This window comes from Bubalus bubalis, chromosome 18 (genome assembly GCF_019923935.1).
Source record: "Bubalus bubalis isolate 160015118507 breed Murrah chromosome 18, NDDB_SH_1, whole genome shotgun sequence".
Taxonomy (NCBI): domain Eukaryota; kingdom Metazoa; phylum Chordata; class Mammalia; order Artiodactyla; family Bovidae; genus Bubalus; species Bubalus bubalis.
Genome location: NC_059174.1, coordinates 57,386,042 through 57,398,856, shown reverse-complemented (window position 1 = coordinate 57,398,856; position 12,815 = coordinate 57,386,042). Strand labels below are relative to the sequence as shown.

The window sequence follows — 12,815 nt, the reverse complement described above, 5'->3', positions numbered from 1 at the left end:
ATGGATCCTTTCCCTTTCAAATGGTTCTTCCTCCAGTGCTCTGAATGTAATGGAAGTCTCCACTACAAAGTAATTTCATAGCTTTGGATATGTGAGCATGCACCTGAAAACCTCGACTTACCAATATGGTCATCTTCACAAAAGGAAGAAAACTCTGCCTTCTACAGATCCAAGTTCCATGCAATTCTCAACTTTTTCAATTATCACAATCACATGATGATTTTTTAAAATATGGTAAAATGTAATTTTATGCTCTCCTGTACACCACTTCACTTCAATCTGGCCATTTCTACCTGAAAATCCTTAAACACACTCATCTCCCCACAAAATACTGTATTTCACCTAAACAGCTGTTGCCATTCTAAGGATAAAATTGACAAAACTCATGCCTACCTTCACAAATCTTTACTCAAGGACTGAAATTCCCTTCCCCATTGCCTTCAGATTCAGTAACAACCTGCCACATGCTCTTCCATTTCCACCCACCTTTTCCTAATATTCCATGCCTACTCCATTTCTAGCAAATTTGCATTGATACTTTTAAGTTACACCCTTCTACATGTGTCTATAAGAGGCAGACTGTTTGAGGACCTGGTGTTTATTATTACATACATTCTGAACTCTTCAACTTCAAGCACTAGCAGAACGTCCATTACAGAAGTATTTACATGATCACTGTATCATACTTCTTTGCAATTACTATCACAACATTGTTTACTTTGAGGAAGATGCTCACCACATCCTGTTTACCATCCTCTGGTAAACCACTCACATTTTACCTAGGACTCTGAGGGGTTGAGTGAATAAGCCAATGAATACAGTGCAAATACATACCATTCACACCTTTCTCTTAAGAGTGGGGGAGTTTGCATTCCTTTTCCCAGCAAAACAGAGCCTGGATATTCTGGAGTCACGACTCATAAGCAGAAAGGGGCTGATAGCTGGGAAACATGAAATGACTACTGCAGACATGGTCGAAATGAACAAACTAGAATTGTTGGAAATACCCAAAATAATATAAGAGATGGAGGAAAGTGTGTTAAAATTAATAAAGATGCTCACCAGGAGAAGGATGGTTTTAGTGGCTCTGGACTCAGCAGAGGATATGGAGGAGCCATTGATTCTATGAACGTTTTGGACTCTCTGCTTGTGCCTGTACAGGGTGAAACCGTGGAGCCACTGGCCAAGATCATGACCACAAAAGAAAAGACAACAGGCATGGACATCATTGCTGCATATGTTTCTCCATAACAATCATTGGGAACAGCAGAACAATGTTTGAAACTTTTTCTATTTGTGATGCTTTTGTTACTCAATATTCCAGTCACGAAAATAGGATAAATGATATTTAACATCATGTTCACGACCCAGCACAGGATAATTGAAGGAACAACACACTTGAGAGCTTTCACTTTCAGCTCTGCCCACCTGGAGTTCCTGGGACTGATCGTGATGGCCTGGAAGACACTCAAGATGCATGTGATGCCAATGGATGCTCCCCTGCCCACTCCGCGAAGATAAGCAAAAACCCTGCATGCAGGTCCGCTTTTGAGACAATTCCACCCAAAAGTTGTCACTGGACTGCAGAATCCAGCAGAAAACAGAATGAAGATGTTGGCTACAATAAGGTTTGTCACAATCAAATCTACGGTTCTCAGCCTATCCCCAGTACACCACAGGAAGAGATAACAGTAAAGAAGAGAGAAATTCCCCAGCATTCCAAATACTGTCTGTAATAATAAGATGGAGCCTGCTGCCAAATCACCAGTAGCCATGCTCTCAGGTCTCAGTGACTGATGGCTGTCTTCTGAGCTGAAAGTCCTGAATGGGAAGATGAGGCATGGAACACAAGTAGCAGGTCAACAAAAATCCAATATTCTCCACTTATCAATAATTCCTACTTTAAAAGAGTTCATGTTTTCCTGTCATATCAGTGCTTCCAAGAGTTGAATGAAGAACCATTAAAAAACACTTGATTGAATGAATCACTGTGAACAAAGCCACACAAATGAAAACATCTTTATTCCTCTCACATTCATGAGGCAGGCAGTATTATCTCCCTTATAAAGATGAGGGAAACATCACCCAGAGAAGTTAAATGCTTAGTCTATATGTACTCACTGGTTATGGGAAGATGGCTAGCGAGGATTTGAATGTGGCTGCCCCGGTAACAAGGAAAGTGCATTTGCACCAGAATACATGCAAATACTAGTGACCTGTGTTCCTCAACTAAACCAGATCTTAGTTTAGTTTTACAACTTGTTGTTTCAGTTTAGTTTGGTAGTATTATATTTGAAAATTTAGGTACTGGGACTTCCCTGCTGGTTCAGTGGTTAAGATTTCATACTTTCAAGCAGCATGTGCTGTTTAGATACCTGGTCAGGGAACAGGATCCTGCATGCCTCATGGCAAAGCCCCCCCAAAAAGACATTCTAGGGTCAAGTATAAATTTTGAATAAAGCTTTATAGATACTCATTAGGAATATAATACTGCTGGCAACTGGCCTGTGTTCAAGTTGGATTTAATGAATACAAGAATGACTCAATATCAGGGCAGCAAAAAAAGACTCATTTACTCTCAATCCAGGATAAAGCACAACGGCACAAGTCATAGTTCCATGGAACAGCAAACAATGAACCTCATTAATAGTTCACCAAAGAAACAAAATTAGTATTAATATTAATTTCATATGATATGTATATTTATTCAATAATATCTGCAGTGTTATCTCCAGGAGATCGTCCCAACCCAGGGATCAACCCCAGGTATCCTACATTGCAGGTAGATTCTTTACCATTTGAGCCACCAGGGAAGCACAAGAATACGGGAGTGGGTAGCCTATCTCTTGTCCAGGAGATCTTCCAGACCCAGGAATCGAATCAGGGTATCCTGCATTGCAGGTGGATTCTTTACCTGCTGCATTATCAGCTGGTAAAGAATGTGCCTCCCAACACAGGAGACATGGTTTTGATCCCTGAGTGGGGAAGATCCCCTGGAAAAGGAAATGCCAGCCCACTCCAGTATTCTTGCTTGGGAAATCCCACGGAAAGAATGAACCTTGCAGGCTACACTCGATGGAGTCACAAAAGACTTGGACACGACCTAGTGATGAAACAATAACAAATACAAGTATTACCAATAAGGCAAGATTTGTGAAAGATATGAAAATATAAGATACATGCAAAATCAGTGTGAATAGTACACAAAAACTTGTGTATGGTATAAAGAACATACATTTTTTGAATTGGTATCGTAATTTTGAAAATAAACAGAAATATGGTATCTGAATTGCATAAAGTTCTATTTTTCTTACATGCTGATTCCTTAATTTAAGTGAAAAGAGTCTCTCCACAATCAACAGAGACACAATAATTTAATCTTCTCTCAATTCATACAACATCCAGAGTTAGAGGAGACATTTCTACTTCAGCAGTGGCTGCCAGACACACTGTTACTGTACAAGGTCAGATAATTCCTACAGACTCATCATACTCTTCGTTACAAGGATGAACTATGTATGTGCTCACCTGTGAAACCTGAAATGTAGGCATAGGATTCCTGGAAAGTAGACTGAACATCATATTAATTGGGGAAATACAGTCCTTAACTTTGTAAAATATCATACTAGTATTAAACCACAACAATCTCTGTCAGTGAGAAAAGTACATACACTACATTAGGAGCCATTATGGACTGGTGAAAGGTCTAGGACCCCATCTCCTTTTTCTATCTCAGTTCAGACTCAGGATTTATCCCACCCTCCTGCAGGGCTTTGCTGCTGGACCAGGTTTATACACTGGAGATGTGCTTTGTCCAATAAGTTCCCTTACCAGATTCCTAAACAGAGCCTTCCTTTATAGATTCTACCTCCTTGATGAATATAGAGAAAACTCACTTTTTCCTGATGCCTGGATAGTGGATTCAGTATGAAGGTCAAAGCAATTAGCCTGTGTGCAAGAAGGGTGGCTTGACCCTGAGATATGAATTTGTGATCCTGTGACCTTACCTCCCCTCAGAACTGCAATTATCATGTCACCTATAACAGCTCTGGCAAGAACAGGCTTTGGAACTGGGATTATTTGTGAAAACATTTTGCCAGTTGCTAATTATCAAGGACAATTATCACTTTCTAGTTAATATGTCTTTACAGACTATTAGACTGTTTATGACAGAAGCTCACTTTTCATGATCCCAGGAGGCAGACAGGGCTCACCTGCAGGAAGCAGGAAGAATTTAGGACTAACATGCAATGGACTGTCAGCAAGTATGTGCCATGGTGAGGAGGTTCCGCCTCACCAAGAAATTTTACCCAAAAGAGTTATTTCCTAATTTCACACAGTAAGCTGCACCATCAGTTCCCTTAAGAGCAATGAACTAGAATTTGTCTAAGTATTTGAGAAGGATCTAAAAATAGATACAGGTAACAAGAACATGATGCCAATGATCTACATTAGATATCACTGCACTCATTTGTACAACTCAATGTCAATGAATATGTAAACTGTTAGGAAAATAAACTTTACTAATATTGATCCTCACTAGTGATAGTAAGCAGAAGCAGACTAATATCCACAGAAGAGAGAAGGCACTAAAAGCGTCTCTTGCAAATAAAACTACCAGGATCAGATAGTTTAAAATGGAGACTCTACTATTCCTATTCCAGTGGTCATGTATGGATGTGAGAGTTGGACTGTGAAGAAAGCTGAGCGCCGAAGAGTTGATGCTTTTGAACTGTGGTGTTGGAGAAGACCCTTGAGAGTCCCTTGGACTGCAAGGAGATCCAACCAGTCCATTCTAAAGGAGATCAGCCCTGGGTGTTCTTTGGAAGGACTGATGCTAAAGCTGAAACTCCAGTACTCTGGCCACCTCATGCGAAGAGTTGACTCATTGGAAAAGACTCTGATGCTGGGAGGGATTGGGGGCAGGAGGAGAAGGGGACGACAGAGGATGAGATGGCTGGATGGCATCACTGACTCGATGGACGTGAGTTTGAGTGAACTCCGGGAGTTGGTGATGGACAGGGAGGCCTGGAGTGCTGGGATTCATGGGGTCGCAAAGAGTTGGACACGACTGAGTGACTGAACTGAAGTGAACTGAACTGAAGCCAACAGTACTCAATTTAAGCCCATCAAGTGGTCAATAAAGACCTCCACATTTGCTTTTGTGCAAAATTTTGAGTAGGTAAATATGATTAACTTTTAAATTAAGAATTATAAGGCTTCCCTGGTGGTCCAGTGGTTGAGAATCACTGGCCAGTGCAGGGGCCATGGCTTTAATCCCTAGTCCAGGAAGTTCCAGATGCCCCAGGGCAGCAAAGCTCATGTACCACAACTACTGGAGCCTGTGCACCTAGAGCCTGTGCCCTGCAACAAGAGAAGGCACTGCAAGGAGAAGCCCACACCCCACAACGAAGACCAGTGCCTGATTACCCCAACTGGAGAAAGTGCACGTGCAGCAACAAAGACCCAGTGCAACCAAAAATGAAGTAAAAAAAAAATTTTTTTTTAAGCTGAGGTAGCTAGAATGTAGAAAGAATACACATAAAAACAGACCTATATTTTTGTCAGCCACTTTGCTAATTAGAACAACATAAATTCAAGAATATTTCTGGAAAACTTTAAGGGAACTTCCAGTAGATATATAAAAACAAGGTGTGCCTTCTAAACCACTGCATAAATTAAAAGCTAAAAATGTATGATCTAGGTAACAGGAACTATAAAGGAAAATAAACTACCAGAAAACAGAGAGAATTTTAAAAAAGGAGCAAAACAGAAGCGAGAGACACACAGTACAGGGTTGGGGCAGCAAATGCAAACTGTAAAACTGTCCATGAAAAGACACAGCTGACTGGAATAAATAAAAAGAAAACAAAATCTAGCAACTGACTGGCTCTCAGAGACACTCACATCCTTAAAAATGTCCAGGGAAAATAACCTGCAATAGACAAAGTATATCAGGCCCAGGCAAATGTAGATAATTGGAAATCAGGAGGAGTAATAGTAACAGGAACCAGTAAAAGAATTTAAGATGATATCCATTCCATTGGATAAAGTAGAAATTCACAGAATAACATGAGTTAGAAGTTACAGTGTGGTTGCTTTATGTAGCAAGTCATAGGGAACCAAATCACATAAAACAAACACTGTTAAAAAAAAACAAGGATGTTTGGCAGGAACACCACTGAGACAGACAATATTAAAATACCACTGTAATTTTGTGACAATGTAGGAAAATACTGTATACATGGTCTAAATATTAAAACTAATACAGACCAGCAATATATCAAAGTAGTTAAAAGATGCACATATTGAAAATAATACATTCTTTTCAATTATTTATGTTTACCTTAAAAGAGAAAATCATATAGGGAATCACAATGGAAAGTGTGATAAATTCCTCAAGACAGAATTAGGAATAAGAAGAAAGACAGCAATCAAAAAGTTCCAAACAAAACAAAATTTAAAATTATCATAAATGCCTCCTATGTGAAGTAAGAACAGAATTAGTAAGTTCTGCCTATTTGTAAAATAACAATAAATATTTAAATGTGAAAAATTATGGTGAAGAAGCATGAATACAATCAGAATCAATGTCATTATTTCTATGATTACTAGGTAGAAACAAGAGAAGGATCATATCCAAGAGATCACTGGCCTACAGGAAAACTAAAAACATGTTCTGAAAGAGAATAATTTAATGTTTTACATATGTTGGAGAAGGCGATGGCACCCCACTCCAGTACTCTTGCCTGGAAAATCCCATGGACGGAGGAGCCTGGTACGCTGCAGTCCATGGGGTCGCGAAGAGTCGGACACGACTGAGCAACTTCTCTTTGACTTTTCACTTTCATGCATTGGAGAAGGAAATGGCAACCCACTCCAGTGTTCTTGCCTGGAGAATCCCAGGGACGGGGGAGCCTGGTGGGCTGCCATCTATGGGGTCGCACAGAGTCGGACACGACTGAAGCGACTTAGCAGTATCCTCATCAAGCAATATACAGTTTTTATGTAATAACAGACAAAAGTTCATAAGCATACCAGTTAAAAATATTTTTTTAAAAAAGAAAGAAATAGCCCACATGGTTCAACATTCACAAGGTACAAAGGGCATCATCTTCACCTGAGGTCTTTCAGCCACCCAGTTCCTCTGTTCCTACTTTTGTGAATCCTTACAGAGACAGTGTATGAAAATACAAGCAAATACCAGTTTAGATTTTCTCAGGCTCTGATCATTTAAAAATGCTTTAAATTTTTGTAGGGATGTGATCAAGGCAAAGGAAGACGTGAACAGAAGTTTAAGTGTGAGGAGGGGCTTGACGGGAACAGCTGGTGAACTGCTGAAGAACTGGGGGCAGAATGTCACAACCCAAAGCTCCTTCCGGTTATACAGGTTGGAAACTCAAACCAAGGATCTCCAGGGAGTCCCTCCCCAATCACGAACCCCACAGGCTTCCCAAAGCAAAGACCTCCATGAGCTCACCTGTAAGACACCGATACTTAGGTCTCCCCAGTCATGAGAATATGCTAACACCAATCCCATTCCATCCCCTGCCCCAGTAATAGTTCTAAACGCTGACTCCAGTACCCATCAGTGACCCTCCTCCAAGCCCCTAATATCCCTCAACAACTCCATCACTGCCCCCTAATACCTCATCCTCAACCTCTATGAGGTCCCCAGACCTCCACATTAGTAATGCCCACACTCTCCCATAATAGACCTGAAGACTCCCCATCACAAACCCTAAGTCTTATCAGCGACCATACAGACAGCGTCGGTTACCAGCTCTCACAGACTTCCCCATCAGCGACCTCGTAAATGTCCATCCCTCATTCTCCAGGCCCTGAAATTTGAACCCGCGGATTCACCATGCCGTCGCTGATCCCACGTTCCCTCCATCACTGAATGAAAACCTGCACAGAGATCACTGATTCAGTACTCCTGGACAGTCCCGGATTATCAACTAAACAAACGGCCTATCAACCCAATACAGCCGCTTCCTCGACCCTTACAGATTGTTGCCACTGACCCTACCAAAACAACACGTAACGCCACGGAAGTCTCTCCTCTTTCCGGGTCTTCTCACTATGCGGCTGAAACAATAGGCTTCCAAAGTCTACCTTCCGAATCAGGTCGCCTGGCAGCGCCGCAGCGCCTCACAGCGAACACTCCGCAGAGAACACTCCAAAATTCCACACCACCTGAGAGCCCCATGACGAACAGCCAGGAAACCAAATTCTGCACGTAGGGGGCGCTGCTGGGCAATATAGCGGTCAGCGCCTGTGGAGAATCTGTTTTCCAATTTGGTCTCTCTTTTGAAGCTGCGATCTCTTCAGCCGGACACCTGAGCTCTGAAGCCTCCATTTCCCCAAGCGCCATCAATAGTGTGGCACACGTACGGACTCTGACCATGCAGCTTAGGCTTCTTCCCTGTCAGTTAAGTGGGACCAAGACCTAAAATGCCTGTATCCACCGAGTCTGTCACAGAAGGCTGTGGCCATGTTGAAGGAGGTGGTTGTGTCCAACTGGCTGAGGTCTTTTATCCTTAGCAGAGAAGAGTGTGGTCAATAGGCAGACCTTGAGAAAGTTTTTGGCTAGAGAAGGCTCTAGAAAAAAGTCCAGGTTTGGAGAAGTTGAGGTGATTAAACTAGGTCCCCCTAAAACTGAGTTCCCCTACTGAAGCCGAATCCAGCATCTGTACCCCGACACTGAATTGATTTTGGAGACTGAGTTTTGAGTGAAGTAGGAAATAGCTTTACAGCTTTGCCAGGCAAAATGACCCACAGCACTCTAACCCCTCAAAACTGTGTCCTGAAGAGGGTAGTGAGGGGGTTTTACAGCAAGGGCTCAGAGAGGGTGTGGTCAGTTCATGCACACTCTTCTAATTGGTTGGTCGTGAAGTAAGTGGGCATCAATGTAGTGAGCCTGGATTCAAGCGGTCAGGGGTCTAAGTGCTTGGATGCAGCACAGGCTGTAATATAATTAAATTCTCCCACCTGGTGGGGTTTCAGTATCTGCAACACAGCTTAACTGACAGGGTGTGAATTCTTTTGCTCCCAAGCCCAAGCTCTTTCTGCTCCATGCGAGACAGGCCAAGATTAGTTGGGACAGGGAGTAATGACTTTAATCAGAAAACTAGCAGACTGAGAAGATGGCAGACTAGCATCTCAAAAAGTCAGCTCTCGGTCAGAATTTAAGCTCCTTTTATATACAAGAGAAGGCAATGGCACCCCACTCCAGTACTCTTGCCTGGAAAATCCCATGGATGGAGGAACCTTGTGGGCTGCAGTCCATGGGGTCGCTAGGAGTCGGACACGACTGAGCGACTTCGCTTTCACTTTTTCACTTTCATGCATTGGAGAAGGAAATGGCAACCCACTCCAGTTTTCTTGCCTGGAGAATCCCAGGGGCAGGAGAGCCTGGTGGGCTGACGTCTATGGGGTCACACAGAGCCGGACACGACTGAAGTGATTTAGCTTTAGCTAGCTGGCACCCCACTCCAGTACTCTTGCCTGGAAAATCCCATGGACGGAGGAACCTGGTAGGCTGCAGTCCATGGGGTCGCTAGGAGTCGGACACGACTGAGCGACTTCACTTTCACTTTTCACTTTCATGCATTGGAGAAGGAAATAGCAACCCACTCCAGTGTTCTTGCCTGGAGAATCCCAGGGACGGGGGAGCCTGCTGCGCTGCCGTCTCTGGGGTCGCACGGAGTCGGACACGACTGAAGTGACTTAGCAGCAGCAGCAGCAGCTATATACAAGAGGGGGAGGGGAAGGGGCCCACTGTACCACTGACCAACGGCTGAGCAGGACCACTCACGGTCCCTGATTGGCAGTTGCTCACTAGCGATCCTTGCTTGTGGGCGGGACCCATTGTGGCGCCAGCCAATGGCTGAGGGAGCCGGCTAGAGCCTGTGCCTGGCTCACTGCCATTACATAGGGAGTGGGAGCGGAAAGGGGCAACTCTAAAAAGCAGCGGAGTCCGAAAAAGTAGTTGGGACTCCAGCAACATCGTGCTCCAGCCCTCAATGGAGCGAGGCATAGAGGCTGCAAAGGCCACGGTGACCACTCAGAGGCAATTGATGGGCCCATTAACCGGGATCACTGTCTGAAGTGGCAGGCGCTGTGGGTTCAGCCTGCCGCCTGCCCCACCAGCCAGCTCGTGTCCAGTGGGGTGGCCTGGGAGCTGGTGCCTCCGGAGTGTAACCTGCCCGCTTGCACAGTGGGTGGATGGCCCGAGCAGGGCAGCCTGTGGGCTAGGTGCCGCCGCCCACAGAGAGGCGCTGTGGAGCGGCTCCTGCCTCAATGAAGCACGCAGGCGCCAGGGAAGAAGTCGAGCACGCTTTGGGTTTGGTTGGGGAGCCACCACTACACTTGAGGGGAAACAGGACTCTGCGCCAGGCCAGGCTTCTCTGGTGACTCAGACGGTAAAGAATTTGCCTACAATATCCCCTGGAAAAGGGAATGGCTACCCACTCCAGTATTCTTGCCTGGGAAATCCCATGGACAGAGGCGGCTGGCGGGCTGCAGGCCCTGGGGTTGCAAAGTATCAGAAAGGACAGAGCTACCAACACTAACAGGACTCTGCCCCAGGGCTGCACTATTGTTTCTAGACTGTTCCTCTCTTGTCTCTGCATTCCTTCCCTTCCCTTCCCTAATTAGCATCCATTTGAACCTGCCAGAAGGAACTCAGGAAGGATCATGAAGGCTAAATTAAGCCTCTTCTCTATAATCTAGAAGTCGGGGACACAGAAAGGCTATCATGCCCAGGAACCCCACATGGTCTTGCTTGGTATCACTACTGAGTTTACGATTAATCTCTGTCCAGAACTTTATTCCCTTATACTCTCTGACCCCAGCCCTGAACTAAGTGAACACTAATCCACCAGAGTCAGATGTGAGACTGCTGCTGTCAATAACACTTTTAATGTAATAAAATTGCTGTTGTAGATATCATTATTAACCTATTAACTCAGGTTGTTTCTTCTGGGCAAAATGAACTCAAAGACCCTCAAGCCATGGACCAAATAGCCAGAATCATACACACATTCTGAATCCCAAAACCATGATTAAGAAACATCACGGGACTTCCATGGAGGTCCAGTGGTTAAAAATTCACCTTCCAATGCAAGGAGTGTGGGTTCGATCCCTGGTTAGGAAGCAAGATCCCATATTCTTCTTGGGAAAAAAAACAAAACATAGAACAGAAGCAATATTGTAACAAATTCAATAAGGCCTTTAAAAATGGTCCTCATTTAAAAAAAAAAAAAAAACTTTAAAAAATATTTTAAAAAGAATTCTGTAGAGGCCAGTGATGGGAAGGTCCTTGTCGTCAGGTACTGGGCAATCCCAACAGTCAATTATTGGGCGTATGTCACGGCTGGAAGCCACTGGAAAGAGCGCTTTTGAAATGATCAGAGTGCAATTCTCTCCCCCAGATTGTGTTCTTTAAATATTACCCTTCAAATTTAGGTCTTTGGTCTAACAAGAATGGATCTTGATGTACAATGTGAGTAAGTAAGTGTTAGTTGCTCAGTTGTGCCCGACACTTTGTGACACTTTGGGACTGCAGACCACCAGGCTCCTGTGTCCAGGAGATTTTCCAGGCAAGGATACTGGAGTAGGTTGCCATTTCCTTCTCCAGGGGATCTTCCCAACCCAGGGATCGAACCTGGGTGTCCTGTACTGCAGGCAGATTCTTTACAGACTGAGCTACAAGGGAAGCCCAATGTGAGGCAGGGACCTAATTTCATCTTTTTCCATATCAATGATCAGTAAATCCAGCACCTTAAAGGATCTTCCCTTTCCTCACTTTACATGATTTCAGACTGTGTACCTGTCCTAAAATAAGAACATACAAAAAACAAACAAAATATATAGAACAGATTATAGGGGCATAAACCATACTAGTGTTTTGTGTCATAAATCTTATCAGTTACTAACAAATCCCACCACATATACACACAACACACAAATCATGACTAGTAACTTTACTAATAGATTGTCTTATATAGAGCAAATATTCAAGGACTGTTTAAATACGTATCATTCATAAATATATTTTCAATCTGCACTTGTCTGTAAGTGAACTGTAACATCTGTAAACTGTGGGGCCGGGGGCATGTGCCACAGTTAATCTCAAATTAAGTAGGTTGCTGGCCTGATTATTTAGCTACTGTCTCTCACCTCTCAACCTACTCTTCCACTATATGCATTGTGATAGTGCAAACCAGATTCTCTTGCCAGCTTCATAATAAGTTCTGCCAATGTGGGGACACTAAAAAGAACAGGTAGGCAGAATGAAGATGGAGATGGGCCTTGCTTTTTCCTGTTTGTCTCCCTGCTGCAGAGAAAACAGTTGGTGTTTTCAGTTTTTGTCCAGTCTCAGAATCATCTTCATCCCATGTCCTCAGGCATTCTAGCAGCAGCCACTCTCCTCAGAGAGTGGAAGAAGAGTTCCAAGGTGGAGAAGGGGAAGTGAGAGGAAAGCAGTGGGGGAAGAAACTGGAGGGGGGAAGAGTGGGTAGTAGTTGTTCATCCTCCAGGGTCCTGACAGCACAAAGTTTCAAGTGAATAACTGGTAAGCAGTGACCTCTAGCTAAATCCCTCCTATGTAACAAACAAGGTGACATTTGTGAGATTTTCTTATCAGCCAGGGCCCTCCTCCCATGAGACTGGGTGTTCTCAATGGTACTGGAATCTGAGTATATACTGGGGTCTTTAATGTGTCTATTTTTTTTTCTAGGTACCAAATTTGAAGGAACAGGCAAATGAAAAAAAAAAAAAAAACGTTAAGTGGATGCTTTAATGCTTTG

The 12,815-nt window shown here is 43.6% G+C and overlaps 1 pseudogene; it reads right to left on the bottom strand.

Annotated features, from left to right (window-relative positions):
- Positions 1-795: 795 nt before the first annotated feature.
- LOC123330287 lies at positions 796-1,775 on the bottom strand (annotated as a pseudogene).
- Between the last annotated feature and the right edge of the window lie 11,040 nt (positions 1,776-12,815).